The sequence below is a fragment of the Metopolophium dirhodum genome, chromosome 1 (assembly GCF_019925205.1).
Source record: "Metopolophium dirhodum isolate CAU chromosome 1, ASM1992520v1, whole genome shotgun sequence".
In the NCBI taxonomy this organism is placed as follows: Eukaryota; Metazoa; Arthropoda; class Insecta; order Hemiptera; family Aphididae; genus Metopolophium; species Metopolophium dirhodum.
Window position 1 is genome coordinate 42,039,952 of NC_083560.1, and position 5,616 is coordinate 42,045,567.

General features: G+C 28.9%; 1 pseudogene; it reads right to left on the minus strand.

The window, feature by feature from the left end:
• Positions 1–3,582: 3,582 nt before the first annotated feature.
• Positions 3,583–4,191, minus strand: LOC132938878 (uncharacterized; annotated as a pseudogene).
• Positions 4,192–5,616: the final 1,425 nt, after the last annotated feature.

Sequence of the window (5,616 nt, forward strand, 5' to 3'; positions counted from 1 at the left end):
CGCGTGTGTTTTAGTTTAGCAGAATTTTCAAGTGGGCACCCCCAGGTATCTGTCATACCCAAAAATACTGTAATTACTGGACACAGTAGAACTTCACTCGTTACAATTACATTTTTTATGTTTTTATTTTTATTTTTGTTTGCCCAAAACTCATACCATAATTAAATTTCTTTTAAAGAGGACCCCAAAATTTGTCCATTACATTTTTTATTTTATTGGCAATAACATATTTATCCGAAAATACTCATTGTGACCGCTGCGACAATATGAGTAGCCTCCCACACCGACCGGTACACACACACACACATACACACACACACATACATATGCACTCATCCCTAGCATTTCATTGTAATTTATATTGTTTAATTTTGTATTAATTATTTTTAAGAGTAACATAACATAATCTAACCGCCAGATCGCCGGACCACGATATATAACACGACCGCCTAAATTATTCAGTTCTGTTCACATAACCAAAATCACACGATCGTCACACGTCGAAATTGTTACTACAGTAGGTTACAAGTGGGTCACAGTATAATGAATTGTATTAAATTTGAATTAAATGATATCTTATCATTGTATACGAAAAACGATTCTGAGTGGAAACGGTTTGTCAGTCTGGATATTTTATATTGTTACTAGCTGATCCCGTGCACTTCGTTACCTGTTAAATGTACAAACTATATACGACTCGAACTTTGTTCAATGCGTTATTTAATATTCGGTGTATGGTGTACAAAATTAATCTTAATTTTTCCATTGCCCGGAATAAAAATTCTGGTTCACAGCAGTATATTATTAGTTAGGCAATCTACCTGCGGTTAGGTTAGGCATCACGAACCCACGGAGTGTATGATTTAACTCTTAAGTACCAAAGTTATTACAAGTTTGACGTATTCTACGTATGGTGAATTACGATTATAATCAATTAATACAAAATCCTAACCTAACCTGTTGCGTCACTGTTGTATTTTTGAAAACCAAATTTCCAAATTTTCCGCTAGATTTTTCTAAAATTTTTTTTCATGGAAACCTTTTCTGTGATATACTCTTTTGTTTAAAAAAAAAATATTCTAGAAGATCTGATAAGTATATCCAGTGTTTACCCTTTACATGCAACTCGTCATGAGTCTGCAATAACCCTCCGATAACTGCTCATTTAGTTTGGACATGTTGGAAACTGAATATGAACTCAACGAGGGTAAGTATTTATTTTATTACAATGATCATACGGTAAATCTGATGCCCTGGTTTGGTAGATAATATCTATGCTGCTGATTCCCAGCTTAGCTGATGTGATGATATGATTTGACGATTTGTTATGAACAATTAAATAATTGGATGGTTGAATAAAATGTAATTTACCAATAATGGGCCACTAAATCACGTTTAAGAGACCACTATTGACTCTATAAATGTTTAGTGATTGTTCATGCAACTCGTCATGCAACAATACCATTCACTGAATACTCAATAGCTTAACGACCTAGGTATATTAATGAATTCCCAAATGCTTAAAGTGTACTAGTGTAGATACGTTAGGCCATTGCTATTTTTAATATGGAATTATTGTATTATTTAAAAATATAATTATTATTGTATTTCATATGCTTGACACTTAGATGCTACGCTGACTTCTAACTTCTAACTTCTAAGACATTCGAACCCGTGTAATTCTCATAAATATAGGTTCTGGGCGTTTGGGCAGGTTATGTCTTTTGTGAACTCCTACAGGCTACAAAATTGGATTAGCTCTTGTTTGTCAATTATGCAGCAGTGTAGTGGCGTGGCGAACGGTAATTTCAGAGGCCTTCGCCTCTGAGATTTTTCTTAAATAGAGGGGTGGGTGGTAGCTATTGGGTCCCCTAGTAAATTTAATTTTATATTCTCAATAGGTATTCAATAACGATCTGAAATATAACTTGTTAATTGATAATTGTAACTGGACTCTGGAAAATTTTTAGTTCACCACGCCACTGCAGCAGTGGATTAGTTGCATGGGGTTTAATCACAAATCACTGTTCCTTCGTCATGTGTTTGTGTTTCTCAAGGAGTATTTATTTATTTCTTATTTATTTCCTGTTGATAAATAGAGCGTCTTCTGTAATATTCTGTATTGTGTTATTTATAAATGATATTGTTTCCGTTTTTATTAATATAAAATATAAATAATAACCTTCATAAACAATTTTATGTTTAATAAGTAAATACTATTGTAGATATATTAGTAATATATAGCAGTAGAAATTTATAACATTGTAGGTACTTATTGCTATTTTATTATTTATATATAATTTATAATGTTATATTCAAATTGTTAATTCAAAGCAATTTTTTATATAAACTTGTATTTAAAAAAAAAGTACATCAAATATTTTTACTGTACATTCTATGTAGGTAGGAAAAGGAAAAAATCTTTATTAATAATAAAACGACACTTTTAAAACTATTTTCGATAACCATTTCATTACACATTTAAAGTATGTAATAATTTATAACATTATTCATGAAAATTTTTTTCAGTTTTTATGTCTGCAACCAAACATTTAAAAAAAATGTATAGAATAGGCAGTTAATTATTTAAAATGGTAACTTTAGTAGCAAATGCAGACATATTTTAATATGGTGCAAAGTATTATCATATTTATCAGTTTAAATGTGTCTTAAGTTGTATACACCTTAAAATGTAAACTCGATGAAGTGATCATTTCGGCTTCTAAAAACGTCTAGAAATGAGTTACACAGTTAAACTGCGTCACTGCGGTTGAAATTTTGCAACAACAATGGTTGCTACAATAAACAGTGTGGAATAGGAATATTCTTAACGTTTATTGGGGAATATAATATGTATTATTTTTTAAGATTTGAACCATGATCAATTATAAGTCGTATAGCTTGTAAATTTATATAGTCATTCACATGCATACATTATTTCATAAAAGTTTTTTTATTAGTGAGAAAATAATTAAAGTAGAAACAATTATTATCAATCTAAATGTAACAAATTATACTTAAATAGCATCATATTTTAGCCTTTTGATTGACTATATATACAATTTATATTATATACATATATATAATCGTGGGCAATCCATTTAACGCTTATGAGTTATAAGTTGACCTGTCGAGATCTAGCTGCTTCTTCAGACATGCCATCACATTGTACGAGTAATTGCATGTCGATCTACCTCCTATGACACAAGTAAAGCTGTAATTAATGTAATGTATATATAGTTATAAACATATCTACTAAAATGTCACAGGCAAATTGTTTATTAATAATATAGGTATTACATTTAGGTCTTATTATTTGTTAAATATAATTAGTTATTGAAAAATTTAAATGTTTCATTTAAAAAAAATAGCCATTTCAACTTTTGGAACAATTCAATATATGTAACTGTTAACTTGTTTTATAAGTTATAAAAATTATAAACAATGAAACAATATAATATTATACACGCTCACATTCATAGCCGTCTTTCATCCTGCCAAAGATAAAGATAAATCACGTTATCCTGTGTTCAAAGTTATTTTGTCGATTTATAATAATATTATATTTTTATATTATTATAATTATTTGTATGCTAATGAATTAGTAATAACTACCAATGTTCCGTCCATAAATTGTTTTTCCATAGAACATAAGTATTTTAAATTTGTGAGACATGTAAATATAATTATATTTGTTTACTTATCATTTATTAGCAAAACGTTTACATTTTTGTTAGTCATAATATTCATATTTATGAGAACTTCATGTACTTCATTAATATCCTTGAGAAGTGGTGGGTGGTATTTGTTTTTTTTATTATATATATTTCTACGAATATATGAAATATCATTGGTCAGTGATTGTGTATCGTTTCCTAAACTGCGAAGTTCAAATCTTGTTATTTTAGATGGCATTTCGTTTATATTGCTTTCAGATATTTTTTGTTTGAGATTATTACTAACTGCTTGACATTAAATTGTAGAATATGCTTCATGATCATGATCCAAAACTGATTTTTCTTGTAGTAAAGTTTTGTCCTTGTTGAAGACTAATTTGGCCTTGCATGTTTTATTAGCGCATTCCCACGTTTTATTTCCACTTATTTTTGATTCATATTTAAATTTTAATTGAAAATTGTTTAACACTGTTAATTGTTTGCCATACTGGATAAACATTGTTGTAAACTCCATCACGTTGAAATGTTGAATAAATATTAAACTTTTAACTACTTCTACTAACATTTAACACTTGTAAGTAGATACTAACTAGTATTATCAAACGTATTTTCATGTATAGTTATAGCTATAGTTGGTAGGTAGGTACTTGATAGTTCTTAAGTTGACACTTCCTAATAATTTTCCTAATATTCGAGCAAAACTTACAAGAAACGATGAGAAAACTATAATATTTACATAACACCATAGTTTTCAACAAAATTAATAAGGTTTTAATTATATTCAAAAAAAAAAAATAACTGTAGAAATTTGATATTTTCATAAAATAACTTTATAGTCATGTAATATATTATATTTCTACTTTCTACATTAATAAATACTTAAAATGTTTTACATCGGTGTAGAAAATTAAAACGCAGTTTATATATTATGTTATTAAATACATAAAATAATTTATTTCTATAACTTGAATAAATATAATTACATAAATTCACAGACATCAACGTACTAATGATGCCAATATCTTGAAACTCATCAGGCAATCAGACTAAGAAGATATCATGCAAACAAATCATTATGTAAAAAAAAATCCATAAAAAAAATCAATAAAAGTACCTAACGATCATAGTACCTCGCATCTGGCATTAAAGAAAAAAAACCAAACAATGAGATCATCAATCATTTTTTTCAATAACAAAGTAAAAAAAAAGTAGTTACACTATTAAGATACACTATTAACCTAACCTTAAGATCCATCCACGGCTGATAAGGAAAGAAATGATACGAATAGTTATCACGCATGACGTAATCGTCTACAATAACAGGGTAATTAAAACTGCAGCTTCCAGACAAATCACATAGCCAGCATCTGGTTTTATATACGAAACTTAATATAATATTAACACAAGAATATCAATAGAAAAAAGGACAAAGCATCAAAAGTCAAAAATATTAACTCACATACTTAATAACTTATAATTACTTTATACATCATATCCCTCGCCACACAAAACTCACTTCTTACTTAAAGCACCATTCAAACAAATCCACGTCGACCAATGAATCAAAAAACGAGGACGCACGAATAAGCAAATACCTACGTCAAAATAACAGAAAATCAAAATTACGTACAAAACTTAACACATGAATATTTATAGGAAAGATAAGCATACGGCCATATATACCAATAGTACCTATCAAAAATCAAGAATATTAACTTACCAACTTAATTCCTTTATACTTCACATTTCTCGCCATACAAAGCCACACACCTTACTTCAAAAGCCATTCAAACAAATCCGTGTCAGCAAAATGAATCGTAAAACAAGCACGCATGAATTAAGCCAATTAGGTATTCAGAACAAAAACCACACATTTTTTGAAAAAAATCACAAGCACATCTAATGTGCGCTTACCTCAAAAATAATATATAACTACCAT